Below are 15,618 nucleotides of genomic sequence, written 5' to 3' on the forward strand. Positions count from 1 at the left end.
GAGTGTGCTATGCAGGCAGACGTGCTGCAAATAACGTTCCAATACTGTGAATTGACAAAAGTACAATAGCCACGTTTAGGATACAACTAGGTACAGTGAGTGTTTGCTAGTATAATGGCTGAGTTTAAAAAAGTTTGAGTGTGCAATGCAGGCAGACGTGCTGCAAATAACGTTCCAATACTGTGAATTGACAAAAGTACAATAGCCACGTTTAGGATACAACTAGGTACAGTGAGTGTTTGCTAGTATAATGGCTGAGTTTAAAAAAGTTAGAGTGTGCAATGCAGGCAGACGTGCTGCAAATATCGTTCCAATACTGTGAATAGACAAAAGTAAAATAGCCACGTTTAGGATACAACTAGGTACACTGAGTGTTTGCTAGTATAATGGCTGAGTTTAAAAAAGTTAGAGTGTGCAATGCAGGCAGACGTGCTGCAAATAACGTTCCAATACTGTGAATAGACAAAAGTACAATAGCCACGTTTAGGATACAACTAGGTACACTGAGTGTTTGCTACTATAAATGGCTGAGTTTAAAAAAGTTTGAGTGTGCAATGCAGGCAGACGTGCTGCAAATAACGTTCCAATACTGTGAATTGACAAAAGTACAATAGCCACGTTTAGGATACAACTAGGTACAGTGAGTGTTTGCTAGTATAATGGCTGAGTTTAAAAAAGTTTGAGTGTGCAATGCAGGCAGACGTGCTGCAAATAACGTTCCAATACTGTGAATTGACAAAAGTACAATAGCCACGTTTAGGATACAACTAGGTACAGTGAGTGTTTGCTAGTATAATGGCTGAGTTTAAAAAAGTTTGAGTGTGCAATGCAGGCAGACGTGCTGCAAATAACGTTCCAATACTGTGAATTGACAAAAGTACAATAGCCACGTTTAGGATACAACTAGGTACAGTGAGTGTTTGCTAGTATAATGGCTGAGTTTAAAAAAGTTAGAGTGTGCAATGCAGGCAGACGTGCTGCAAATATCGTTCCAATACTGTGAATAGACAAAAGTAAAATAGCCACGTTTAGGATACAACTAGGTACACTGAGTGTTTGCTAGTATAATGGCTGAGTTTAAAAAAGTTAGAGTGTGCAATGCAGGCAGACGTGCTGCAAATAACGTTCCAATACTGTGAATAGACAAAAGTACAATAGCCACGTTTAGGATACAACTAGGTACACTGAGTGTTTGCTACTATAAATGGCTGAGTTTAAAAAAGTTTGAGTGTGCAATGCAGGCAGACGTGCTGCAAATAACGTTCCAATACTGTGAATTGACAAAAGTACAATAGCCACGTTTAGGATACAACTAGGTACAGTGAGTGTTTGCTAGTATAATGGCTGAGTTTAAAAAAGTTTGAGTGTGCAATGCAGGCAGACGTGCTGCAAATAACGTTCCAATACTGTGAATTGACAAAAGTACAATAGCCACGTTTAGGATACAACTAGGTACACTGAGTGTTTGCTACTATAAATGGCTGAGTTTAAAAAAGTTAGAGTGTGCAATGCAGGCAGACGTGCTGCAAATATCGTTCCAATACTGTGAATAGACAAAAGTACAATAGCCACGTTTAGGATACAACTAGGTACACTGAGTGTTTGCTAGTATAATGGCTTAGTAACAATGAGTTGTAGTGTGCAATGCAGGCAGACGTGCTCTGCAAATGTCTTTGCACTAGTGGGACTATAGCAAAGTCCAATAGCCACGTTTAGGATGCCACTAGGTACACTGAGTGTTTGCTAGTAAAATTGCTTAGTTTAAAAAAGTTGGAGTGTGCAATGCAGGCAGATGTGCTCTGCTAATATCTTTGCACTAGTGGGACTATAGCAAAGTCCAATAGCCACGTATAGGATGCCACTAGGTACACTGAGTGTTTGCTAGTATAATGGCTTAGTTAAAATGAGTTTGAGTGTGCAATGCAGGCAGACGCGCTATGCAAATGTCTTTGCACTAGTGGGACTATAGCAAAGTCCAATAGCCACGTATAGGATGCCACTAGGTACACTGAGTGTTTGCTAGTATAATGGCTTGGTTTTAATGAGTTGGAGTGTGCAATGCAGGCAGACGCGCTCTGCAAATGTCTTTGCACTAGTGGGACTATAGCAAAGTCCAATAGCCACGTATAGGATGCCACTAGGTACACTGAGTGTTTGCTAGTATAATGGCTTGGTTAGAATGAGTTGTAGTGTGCAATGCAGGCAGATGTGCTCTGCTAATGTCTTTGCACTAGTGGGACTATAGCAAAGTCCAATAGCCACGTATAGGATGCCACTAGGTACACTGAGTGTTTGCTAGTATAATGGCTTAGTTAAAATGAGTTTGAGTGTGCAATGCAGGCAGACGCGCTATGCAAATGTCTTTGCACTAGTGGGACTATAGCAAAGTCCAATAGCCACGTATAGGATGCCACTAGGTACACTGAGTGTTTGCTAGTATAATGGCTTGGTTAGAATGAGTTGTAGTGTGCAATGCAGGCAGATGTGCTCTGCTAATGTCTTTGCACTAGTGGGACTATAGCAAAGTCCAATAGCCACGTATAGGATGCCACTAGGTACACTGAGTGTTTGCTAGTATAATGGCTTAGTTAAAATGAGTTTGAGTGTGCAATGCCGGCAGACGCGCTATGCAAATGTCTTTGCACTAGTGGGACTATAGCAAAGTCCAATAGCCACGTATAGGATGCCACTAGGTACACTGAGTGTTTGCTAGTATAATGGCTTGGTTTTAATGAGTTGGAGTGTGCAATGCAGGCAGACGCGCTCTGCAAATGTCTTTGCACTAGTGGGACTATAGCAAAGTCCAATAGCCACGTATAGGATGCCACTAGGTACACTGAGTGTTTGCTAGTATAATGGCTTGGTTAGAATGAGTTGTAGTGTGCAATGCAGGCAGACGCGCTCTGCAAATGTCTTTGCACTAGTGGGACTATAGCAAAGTCCAATAGCCACGTATAGGATGCCACTAGGTACACTGAGTGTTTGCTAGTATAATGGCTTGGTTAGAATGAGTTGTAGTGTGCAATGCAGGCAGACGCGCTCTGCAAATGTCTTTGCACTAGTGGGACTATAGCAAAGTCCAATAGCCACGTATAGGATGCCACTAGGTACACTGAGTGTTTGCTAGTATAATGGCTTAGTTATCAGTTGGAGTGTGCAGAGGACAAGAGGGTACAGTGGCAGGATTGTGGTGCTCTGGGTAGAGGAATGGAAGACTGCCTTTCTATTCCCTCCTAATGGTGAAATGCAGGTAGGAAATCCCTGACCTGGGCTACACAGACGCTGTTGCTGTTTGCAGGACCTGTCACCTATGGCTCTCTGACCCTGCCGGTTGGAGCCCTTAAAAGGACTGCTATAAAGTGCTCTCCCTAAGCTGTCTAACGCTGTGTATGCAGCGCATACAGCTGTATCGGCTATAGGACTCAGGAAGACGGAGCTGCGACAGTGATGTCTGACACCAAAGACGCAGAAGGCAGATAATGGCGTCCGTGAAGAAAATGTCCGGTTTTATAATGCAGGGACATGTGACATGCAGATCCTATCACACATGCCGTTGCTTCTCTGGCTCAAAGTCCACTTAGCTGTGTGTGTGTCTGGGATTGGCTGACATGCTGGCCCGCCCCACAAGACGCGCGCACTTAGGGAAGGAAGACAAGAAAAAAAAAAAAAAAAAATGGCGATCGCCATTATAGAAACAGCAGTGATCTGAAGGCGCTGTTCACGCACACTATACACTGAAATGTGATAATAGTTTGATTCACAGAGTGACTTACACTATTACAGCAGAAACCAAGCTATGATTTAGCTGTTTTTTGGCTGCTAGAACCGTTCTCGAACGTTTCTAGAACTACCGAGCTTTTGCAAAAAGCTCGAGTTCTAGTTCGATCTAGAACATGCCCCAAAATCACTCGAGCCGCGAACTGGAGAACCACGAACCACGAACCGCGCTCAACTCTACCCCTAAGACACTTTTTTAATCTTTCTATCATTTCTACATACAAATGTAATCTATCCACCCAACTAGTTCTGTCTATAACCTGCCATTATTACAATAATGAGGATACTCTAGATACCCCCTAGATCTTTATAGCATACAAATCTTCTGTATAATGAATACGCCACCCTTCCATGAAGTTCCTGCACTTGCACAATATATTCATATCTGATTTTTTTTCATAATTATTTCCCAGAGGCCCACTTAAACTAGAATAAAAATATTGATTTATTTGTATTGTGCAGTTCAAAAAGACTTATTCTAGCGGGGCATGCCCTTCATTCAACTCTGAAATGTTCTTTTTTTCTGCTATCAGTTCTGTTGGTAATTTCAGAGATGTGGCATCTGCTACAGCTGCCTAGGAAATAACAGAAGGTACTCATTAATTTGCCAATACCTCTAACTAACTAGCCATACACGCTGTGATATGTTTGACAGATAAAACAAGTACACAAACACAGTTTATACAATGTGTATGCTGGATTAATAAGACAAAGGTTAACAATTGAGCAGAAATGCAAGACGTCTGCAGGATACAGGTCACTGACTCTGCTTGATAATTTTTCATGTATCGGCTACACAGCACACAGTTTAGTATATATATATATATATATATATCTATATATCTACATAGATAATTGCCTTATTCTGTCTGTCTGTCTGTCTGTCTGTCTATCTGTCTGTCTGTCTGTCTGTCTTGCTCCAAAATTGTGTCCTTACGGTGACACAAAGCTGATTGGCCGCCATGGCCCCGCCCCCCTGCACGGATTGGCCGCTCGCCCAGGCTCCGCCCGCACACGGATTGGCCGGCCGCTCGCCCAGGCTCCGCCCCCCACACGGATTGGCCTCTCGCCCCGGCACCCTGCACGCATTGGCAACTCGGCCACGCTCCGCCCCCCTCATGCAATGCACGCTCGCTCTGGCCCTGCCCCCCGCACGCATTCCCCGAACCGATACGGAGCCACGACTCCCAGGTGAGTACTGTACCCCCGGGAGCCCACATCAGCGTACGCCGCCAACCCAGCCGACACATACCCTCGCATTGCTGGGGTTGCCGCCGTATGCTGGTGTGGGCTCCCGTGTGAGCGGGGGACGGGATACGCTGGTAACCATGGTAGCATAGTTACCAGCGCTTCAAGGTCCTGCAGCAGTGGAACATACACACGCACACACATAACAACACACACACACACATCAGATCACACTCACTCACACACACATCACATCGCATCCACACACTCACAACATCCTGGGATATCGCTTGCTTCTCGGCGGCGATACTGTGGAGTGACCTTCCAGGACCTGCTGGAGGATCACATGGCCAGAAGCATGTGGTATCTCCGGATGTTGTGAGTGTGAGCGCGTATGTGCGATATTGTCAGTGTGTGTGTGATGGTATGCGATCGGATGTGTGTGAGTGTGTTCAGATGTGTGAGTGTGTGTGTGTGAGTGTATGCGATCGGATCTGTGAGTGTCGGCAGAGGAGCACGGCGTGCTGGGGGAGGCTGGGAGGAGAGAGACTGATCCTGGGAAGGCTGGGAGGGGGAGGCTGATGCTGGGGGAGGCTGGGAGGAGAGAGGCTGATGCTGGGGTAGGCTGATGCTGGGGTAGGCTGATGCTGGGGTAGGCTGATGCTGGGGGAGGTTGGGAGGGTGTAGGCTGATGCTGGGGTAGGCTGATGCTGGGGTAGGCTGATGCTGGGGGAGGCTGGGAGGGTGTAGGCTGATGCTGAAGGAGGCTGAGAGGAGAGAGGCTGATGCTGGGAGAGGCTGGGAGGAGAGAGGCTGATGCTGGGGGAGGCTGGGAGGGGGAGGCTGATGCTGGGGGAGGCTGGGAGGAGGGAGGCTGGGAGTAGAGAGGCTGATCCTGGGAAAGGCTGGGAGCGGTAGGCTGATGCTGGGGGAGGCTGGGAGGAGAGAGGCTGATGCTGGAGGAGGCTGGGAGGAGAGAGGCTGATGCTGGGGGAGGCTGGGAGGAGAGAGGCTGATGCTGGGGGAGGCTGGGAGGTGAGAGGCTGATGCTGGGGGAGGCTGGGAGAGGGAGGCTGATGCTGGGGGAGGCTGGGAGGGGGAGGCTGATGCTGGGGGAGGCTGGGAGGAGGGAGGCTGGGAGGGGGGAGGCTGAGAGAAGAGAAGCTGATGATGGGGGAGGCTGAGGCTGGGAGGAGAGAGGCTGATGCTGGGGACAGAGAGGCTGATGCTGGGAGGAGAGAGGCTGATGCTGGGAGGAGAGAGGCTGATGCTGGGAGGAGAGAGGCTGATGCTGAGGGCAGAGAGGCTGATGCTGGTGCAGCATGGGGAATGGAGCACGATAGGGGGTGCGCAGCATGGGGGATGGAGCACGATGGGGAGTGCGCAGCATGGGGGATGGAGCACGTTTGGGAGTGCGCAGCATGGCGGATGGAGCACGTTTGGGAGTGCGCAGCATGGCAGATGGAGCACGTTTGGGAGTGCGCAGCATGGCGGATGGACCACGTTTGGGAGTGCGCAGCATGGCGGATGGAGCACGTTTGGGAGTGCGCAGCATGGCGGATGGAGCACGTTTGGGAGTGCGCAGCATGGCGGATGGAGCGCGTTTGGGAGTGCGCAGCATGACGGATGGACCTTCTTTAGGAGTGCACAGCATGGCGGATGGAGCACGTTTGGGAGTGCGCAGCATGGCGGATGGAGCACGATGGGGGGTGCGCAGCATGGGGGATGGAGCACGATGGGAGGTGCACACCTCCCCCAACACACACACACACACAATACACCACACACACACTGGGAACCACAAACACCGCCCTACACAGACACCCACACACACAGACAACGCTGCACACACACAACACCCAACACACAAACACCGCGGCACACACAAATATATGCACATACCACGCAACACACACACATTGCACAAAACATACCTCCCCCCAAAACACACCACACCCACACAAACCGCACAACACACACACACACACAACGCTACAGACACACAGCGCTCCACAAACAACGCAACACACGCAACACACATACAACACCGCTCTCACCCCCCGCCACACCCAGACAACACCCAGAACATGTACAGCGCCCTACACAAACACTTGGTAACTACAGACAACAACATCTATATATATATATATATATATATATATATATATATATATAACAAAAATCATACATTAACTACACAATACGTAAATTCTAGAATAACCGATACGTAGAATCGGGCCACCTTCTAATATATATATATTTATATATATATGGTATATATTTATATCTAATAATTATTTCATAGAATAGATCATTTTTGTAAGTAAAAGTAATATTTTCAAAAGCCTTCTGCAATAGCATATGCTTTATCCCATCTCTCTGTGCTTCCTTTTATCACCTTATAGCAACCATCCTTCCTGACACTGAAAAGAAACTATACATTTGTCATTCATACAATCATAAGAAAACTATGTACATTATTTTTAAATTCTATGGTTTTGCATAGCAGGAAATAATAAAAAAATAATCTGGTCCTTACAAAGTCATTAACCCCCTTCACTCTCGGGCAATGTTCCGTTTTTTTATTTTTGTTTTTCGCTCCCCTTCTTCCACAAGCTCTAACTTTTTTATTTTTCTGTCAATTTTGCAATATGAGGGCTTGTTTTTTGTGGGATCAGTTGTACGTTTGAAACAAATCATTAGTTTTCATTAGTTATTGTGTACTGGAAAATGGGAAAAAAACATCCAAATGTAGTGAAATTGCAAAAAAGGGCAATTGCATAATTGTTTTTGGGATATTTTATTCACCGTGCTCACTATATGGTAAAACTGATGTGTCCACATGATGCCTCACATAGGTATGAGTTTGTAGATACTAAACATGTATACTTTTACTTTTATCTAAGGGGTAACAAATTCTGAATTTAGTCCAAGAAAAGCATTGTGTTTTTTATGCCATTTTATGAAACCTGTTGCATTTTCATTTTTTTGGGATCAGGGGATCAGTGATGGCTTATTTTTTTATGTCTCCAGCTGATGTTTTTAATGATAGCATTTTTGTGCAGATGCTTCGTTTTGATCGCCTGTAATTGCATTATTTAAACATTTTGCAGAAACCAAAAAATGTAATTTTGGCATTTGGAATTTTTTTCTCACCACACCGTGTGCCGATCATATTAACTTGCGCATTTCTGTACTCGGCAATACCAAATATGTGTACATTTTTTACCTTTTTAACTGCTTTATTTTCAATTGCGCGAATGGGGGGTGATTTGAACTTTCAGGGTTTTTTATTTTTTCATATTTTTATGAACTTTTTTTTACGCTTTTTCTTCATTATACTAGTGCCTCTAGGGGACTTTTTCACTGCATTTGCTGATCACTTGTGCATTTCTATTGATCAGAGATTCACATCTGTGATCAGCAGAAATGCTTCTTTCCTGTGAGAGCCGGAGCTATGTCGGCTCTGACAGGAAATATGTCATGATAGTGACAGGGGTCATCACATGACCCGTCCCTTCCATGGAATTCATCAGCTTCCCATGATCATGTCACAGGGCCTCCAATGGCGCGGGGAATAGTGCATTCCCCAGTGTGTCCATTTAAATTGCCCTGTCACATTTTAATACATTTTGTGGATCCAACTGCGCCTGTTAGCCAAACATGTACGCTGGTCAGATCAGCAGAAATATGCAGGGATCACCGCCGGCTCACTGTACCCCAACATGATCAAGGACGTACTGGTACGTCCTTGGTTGTAAAGGGGTTAAATTATGTAAGCACAACCTCATAGGAACAACAACACATGATAAATTACACCATGGTCATTAATTTAACAAAAACTTGGCCAAAATGCAGTAGGTGTGTGTTAAAATTGAAAGGGATATTCCCATCTCCAAGATCCTATCCCAATATATAGTAGGTGTAGTAATAATAATAATAATAATAATAATAATAATAGCAAATATCTCCAATTAGAAATGTAGTATAGTTCTCCTGATATAGCCATGTCTCTTACCTCATGTGCAGGGCATTGCAGCTTAGGTATCCATGGTTACAACCACAAGCAACTAACTGATTAACTATCATTTTATGACTGGTCATAACCATGCACAGCTAAGCTACTGCAATGCCCTGCACGTGACGTAAGCGACATAGATAGTCAGAACTGTACTACATTTCTAATTGGAGGTCTGTGCTAATATTATTATTATTATTATTATTACACCTACTACATATAGGGATAGGATCTTGGAGATTGGAATTCCCTTTTAAGTACATACCATGAAACAACAGTTGAAGAACCACCTTTAGCAGCAATAACATGAACTATTTAATTTCTGTATAACTTTTCATTTTTTGGTTACTCACCTGTCGCAGCACAAATGCAGTGCCTGGCTCCCATCTTCTATAACAGCATTCCTTTGTAGTAGTGCATGCCAGGATCATCAGACAGCAAGTCCAACTCATCTGACTTCATCACCCAAGGTTTTTTTATGGTTGGCTTTGGCAGTGGTCAGGTGCAGGAGAATTAAGTTCACAGTCCACAGGTGCCTCAAATTAGTCAAACGTTTACTGCTACTTCACTTAATCCCAATCCAATCAAGAGTCTGTTATCTACTAACGTACATGCTACAAGAGATATTCCTAAACTCAGTCCAGTTTATTGGGGTTTTGTCCATACCACCTCTTAGCAACTGTTAACAATGTCTCATAATTGTTCACACCTAGCCTCTGCAATTAATTATTAAGCAAAGCTCTTCAAGTGAATCACTAGTTTGCCTATGCTTCATTACATTCCTATAATCATTACCTTGTTGGAAGATACTAGGCTGCATTTACTTCTGTTACATTGCTGCTATCAACCATTGCCCTGCTGGAAGATACCAGACTGCATTTACTTCCAAGTTTCATTGCTTCTAATAACCATTGCCCTACTGAAAGATCCCAGACTGTGTTTACTTGTATGTTATTTCTGTGGTTAACTTCTTTTCTGAAAGGTACTAGTTTCCTGTATTGCAATTGTTACTGTTACAATGTGTATTTATTCACACACCTGGCTCTTTTTCAACTTTTCTACATGATCTACTTGAATGTATGCCCATACTGCAAACCTGCTGTCCAGGTCCTTGCTGATCCACAAGTTGCCTCTCGTCCGTCTTGTTCACCCAAATCTAAGACTTGGGCCTCTGTCCCACGTTCGTGCCTCCGGTACGTGTATGGATAGTTTTCTCACGTACCGGAGATACGGGCACACGTTGACATATGTTTTCCTATAGTTTCGGGCAAACGTAAGTATTTTTGCACAGAACGTGTGTCCGTTCCGTACGTACGTGTGCCCATGTGCTCCATACGCCGACATGTCCGTTTTTCTCCGGCATCACGGGTGTCACACGGAACGCAAACGTGTCACACATAACACACATGAACCACACGGATGTGTTACGTGTGACACGCGCCGGAGAAAAGACATGTGTCTTTTTAAAAAAAACAAACCTTTACTCACCTTCTCCAGCCATGCAGTCTCTGTCGCTGCTGTCACTTGCTGCCAGCCGTCGCTCATTATGCTCATTTAATATTCAATTCACTGCGGCCGGAAGCAGCAGCAGCGGGGAGTCGGCAGGACCGGAGACCGAAGATCAGCACCACGGACAGTGACGCCAGGGACAGGTGAGTAGAAAATTCCCGTTCTCCGTGTGTTATCACGGATAACACACGGAGAACACACGTAGGCCATATACACAGCACACCAATGGCAATCCGCACTTCTGACACGTCCATGGAAAACGTGCGTGTTTTTCAAGGACGTGTAACAGAGACCTTAGAGAATGCACCACATTTCAATTGAATTGAGGACTGAACTTTCACTGAGCTATTGAAACCTTGATTCTTTTTTTTTTTCTCAACCATTCTGTTTGTATAGTTGGAATCATTGTCTTGTTGTATGACCCAGTTTGGTCTAACTTTAGCTGTTGAACAAATGGTCTCACTATTGACTCTCTTATACTTTATTATATAGTGGCGATCATGATCAACTTAATGATTACAAGGTGCCTAAGTCCTGTGGCTGTTAAACAAGCTAATAGCATTTCCACTCCATCATTGTGCTTGATAGTTGATATGACTTGCTTGTGCTGATATGCCAAGTCTGGTATTCTTGTCGCACAAGCTACTGCAGTTTCATAGGAATCAGTTATAAATATGAACCATGCCACCACAGCATAGAAAAAGCATGTTTGGTGTCATATAGTTTGTTCTCCATGCCTCTGCAACGGCCATTTTGGATACAAGAAAGTTGATATTGTGAGAGAAAAAAATCCATTTCGTTCTTATAGAAACTATATTGATTTATAACTGAATGATGTCATAAGCCTCATCTAAAGCCAGCTTTACACATTGCAATTAGTTGTACAATCGCATTTGCGATGTGACACGCCCAGGTTGCATACGGGATCTTATGAGATTGCACGTAGGTCGTTCATTTGCTGTCACACGTGCGTTAGTAGTCTATGTTAAATTGATCAATTTTATGTGCGATCCTTTAGATCAGGGGTGGGGAACCTCCGGCCCGCGGGCCGTATACGGCCCGTGATGACTTTTTATGCGGCCCCCGGGCACATTCCCGGGGACCATTGTGCTTTGGTGGCAGCCGCGCTTTTCCCGGCTGCCGGCCCTTTAAATCCCACTGCCTGATGCCCTGTGGGTAGATGCTAGAATGTACGGGCTCTCTCCAGATCCTGACTTCCAGGACCTGACTGCAGCCCATACATTCTAGGCTTATCCCCGGCCTGTGTGCTCTGGTGGGCGGGTAAGCAGCACGCTGCGATAAAGTCACACAGAAGAGCTGCAGCAGGTTTACCAGCCTCCCGAAACTGTGCTGTGTGTGTGTGTGACTCTCCCTCCCCCTCACTGTGAGTACTGAACCCATCGCTGCCCCCCCCGCTCAGTGCTGTGTACCCCCTCGTACTGTGTGTACCCCCCAATGCTGTATGTACCCCCCAATGCTGTGTGTACCCCCTCGTGCTGTGAACCCCCAGTGCTGTGTGTACCCCCCAATGCTGTGTGTACCCCCTCGTGCTGTGTACCCCCTCGTGCTGTATGTACCCCCCAATGCTGTGTGTACCCCCTCGTGCTGTGAACCCCCAGTGCTGTGTGTACCCCCCAATGCTGTGTGTACCCCCTCGTGCTGTGTACCCCCTCGTGCTGTATGTACCCCCCAATGCTGTGTGTACCCACTGGTGCAGTGTGTACCCCCTAGTGCAGTGAGTACCCCCTAGTACAGTGAGTACCCCCTAATGCTGTGTGTACCCCCTAATGCTGTGTGTACCCCTTAATGCTGTGTGTACCCCCTAGTGCTGTGTACCCCCTAGTGCTGTATACCCCCTCGTGCTGTGTGTACCCCCTCGTGCTGTGTTTACCCCCTCGTGCTGTGTGTACCCCCTCGTGCTGTGTGTACCCCTTCATGCTGTGTACCTCCTAGTACAGTGTGTACCTCCCAGTGCTGTGTACCCCAAGGTGCTGTGTGTACCCCCTAGTGCTGTGTGTATCACCTAATGCTGTGTACACCCCAGTGCTGTGTACCCCCTCGTGCTGTATGTACCCCCTAGTGCAGTGTGTACCCCCTAGTGCAGTGTGTACCCCCTAGTACAGTGAGTACCCCCTAATGCTGTGTGTAGCCCCTAATGCTGTGTGTACCCCCTAATGCTGTGTGTACCCCTTAATGCTGTGTGTACCCCCTCGTGCTGTGTATACCCCCTCATGCTGTGTGTACCCCCTCGTGCTGTGTGTACCCCCTCATGCTGTGTACCTCCTAGTACAGTGTGTACCCCTCAGTGCTGTGTACCCCCAGGTGCTGTGTGTACCCCCTAGTGCTGTGTGTACCACCTAATGCTGTGTACACCCCAGTGCTGTGTACCCCCTCAGCGCGGTGTAACCCCTCACTGCTGTCCGTGCCCCCCCTAGTGCAGTGAGTACCCCCTGGGTGATGTCTATGCCCCCCCACCAGTGCTGTCCGCACCACCTAATGCTGTCCATGCTGCCACCAGTGCTGTCCATGCCACGGTGAGTGCTGCCTGTGCCCCCCATATGCTGTCCATGCTCCCCAGTGCTGTGTGCCACCCCTCAGTGCTCTTAACTCGCTACTGCTGTCTGTACCCTCCCACTGCTTTCTATGCTCCCCAGTCCATGCTCTCCTGTTGATGTCTATGTTCCCCCAGACCTGTCTGTCTCCCTAGTGCTGCCACCCAGTGCAGTCCGTGCTGCCACCCAGTGCAGTCCGTGCTGCCACCCAGTGCAGTCCGTGCTGCCACCCAGTGCTGTGCGTGTCCCCAGTCATGTCTGTGCCACCGCCAGGGCTGTCCATGCCCCCTACTGATGTATATGCCCCAGCCCCTCCTGTGATGTATATGCCCCAGCCCCTCCTGTGATGTATATGCCCCAGCCCCTCCTGTGATGTATATGCCTCAGCCCCTCCTGTGATGTATATGCCCCAGCCCCTCATGTATATGCCCCAGCCCCTCATGTATATGCCCCAGCCCCTCCTGTGATGTATATGCCCCAGCCCCTCCTGTGATGTATATGCCCCAGCCCCTCCTGTGATGTATATGCCCCAGCCCCTCCTGTGATGTGTACTCCCAGTGTCTCCTGTAATTTATGCGCCCTGTCCCCTCCTGTGATGTGTATGCCCCCAGCATCTCCAGACAGAGATAAACCTGGAAAAGCAGCTGTGAGAAACAAGATGATCAATATCACCGAACATCACAATCGCACCAAAGAGAAGCAGCTCCGGCCACCACAATAGGGGTGAGTTAATTAATCGTTTGACCAAATATAGCAGGGTTATTTTTCAGGTTGATAATGTTGTGCGGCCCCCAAAGGTTAGTAGGAAATTCCAAATGGCCCCCGGCAGTAAAAAGGTTCCCCACCCCTGCTTTAGATCATGTGTTCTGTGACGTATGCATTGGGCACCTTTTTTTTTTTTTTTTTTTTTTTTTTTATTTATTGACTTGCCAAGCGTGTAATGTGTAGGGATGCGTTTTTACTATGTCATCTGCCATTCAGCTCTGCTACATGGCCGCTGACAGCAGACACAGACAGCCATGTAGCAGAGCTGAATGGCAGATGACAGCAGACACAGAGAGCCATGTAGCAGAGCTGAATGGCAGATGACAGCAGACACAGAAAGAGCCGCACAGTCAGAATGAACTCGGGTGAACCTCACCCGACTTCATTGTCATGCTGCGGGTCTGTCTGTGTCGCGTCCTGATTAGCGGTCACCAGTGAAGACTCACCGGTGACCGCTAAACTCCTGAGTTTAGCAGCCCTCTCTCATATACTCACCGATCCCCGATCCCCGGCGCTGCACGGCGTTCACACTGCTCCGGCGGCTTTTACTGTTTTGAAAAAGCCGGCCGCCCATTAAACAATCTCGTATTCCCTGCTTTCCCCGCCGACCGGCGCCTATGATTGGTTACAGTGAGACACGCCCCCACGCTGAGTGACAGGTGTCACACTGCACCCAATCACAGCAGCCGGTGGGCGTGTCTATACTGTGTAGTGAAATAAATAATTAAATAATTAAAAAAAAACGGCGTGCGGTCCCCCCCAATTTTAAAACCAGCCAGATAAAGCCATACGGCTGAAGGCTGGTATTCTCAAGATGGGGAGCTCCACGTTATGGGGAGCCCCCCACCCTAACAATATCAGCCAACAGCCGCCCAGAATTGCCGCATACATTAGATGCGACAGTTCTGGGACTGTACCCGGCTCTTCCCGATTTGCCCTGGTGCGTTGGCAAATCGGGGTAATAAGGAGTTATTGGCAGCCCATAGCTGCCAATAAGTCCTAGATTAATCATGTCAGGCGTCTATGAGACACCTTCCATGATTAATCTGTAAATTACAGTAAATAAACACACACACCCGAAAAAATCCTTTATTAGAAATAAAAAACACAAACATATACCCTGGTTAACCACTTTAATCAGCCCAAAAAATCCCTCCATGTCCGGCGTAATCCAGGATGCTCCAGCGCAGCTGCATAAAGGTGACCAGAGCAGCAGAAGACACATCCGCTCCTGTCACCTCCACGCAGCTAATGAAGACAGCCGCGCGATCGGCTGAGCTGTCACTGAGGTTACCCGCTGTCACTGGATCCAGCGGTGGATGCAGCGGTGGCCGCAGGTAACCTCAGTGACTGCTCAGCTGATCGCGCTACTCACCGCCGCTCCTCTCACCTCCACGCAGCAACTGAGGTGAGTAGCGTGATCAGCTGAGCAGTCACTGAGGTTACCCGCGGCCACCGCTGGATCCAGTGACAGCGGGTAACCTCAGTGACAGCTCAGCTGATTGCGTTATTGCCTTCATTAGCTGCGTGGAGGTGACAGGAGCGGCGGTGTATTCTGCAGCTCCGGTCACCTCCATGCAGCTGCGCTGGAAGCAACGCTGGAGCATCCTGGATTACGCCGGACATGCTATGGGCTGCCAATAACTCCTTATTACCCCGATTTGCCAACGCACGAGGGCAAATCGGGAAGAGCCGGGTACAGTCCCAGAACTGTCGCATCTAATGTATGCGGCAATTCTGGGCAGCTGCTGGCTGATATTGTTAGGCTGGGGGGCTCCCCATAACGTGGGGCTCCCCATCCTGAGAATA

The sequence above is a fragment of the Anomaloglossus baeobatrachus genome, chromosome 1 (assembly GCF_048569485.1).
Source record: "Anomaloglossus baeobatrachus isolate aAnoBae1 chromosome 1, aAnoBae1.hap1, whole genome shotgun sequence".
NCBI classification, from domain to species: Eukaryota; Metazoa; Chordata; class Amphibia; order Anura; family Aromobatidae; genus Anomaloglossus; species Anomaloglossus baeobatrachus.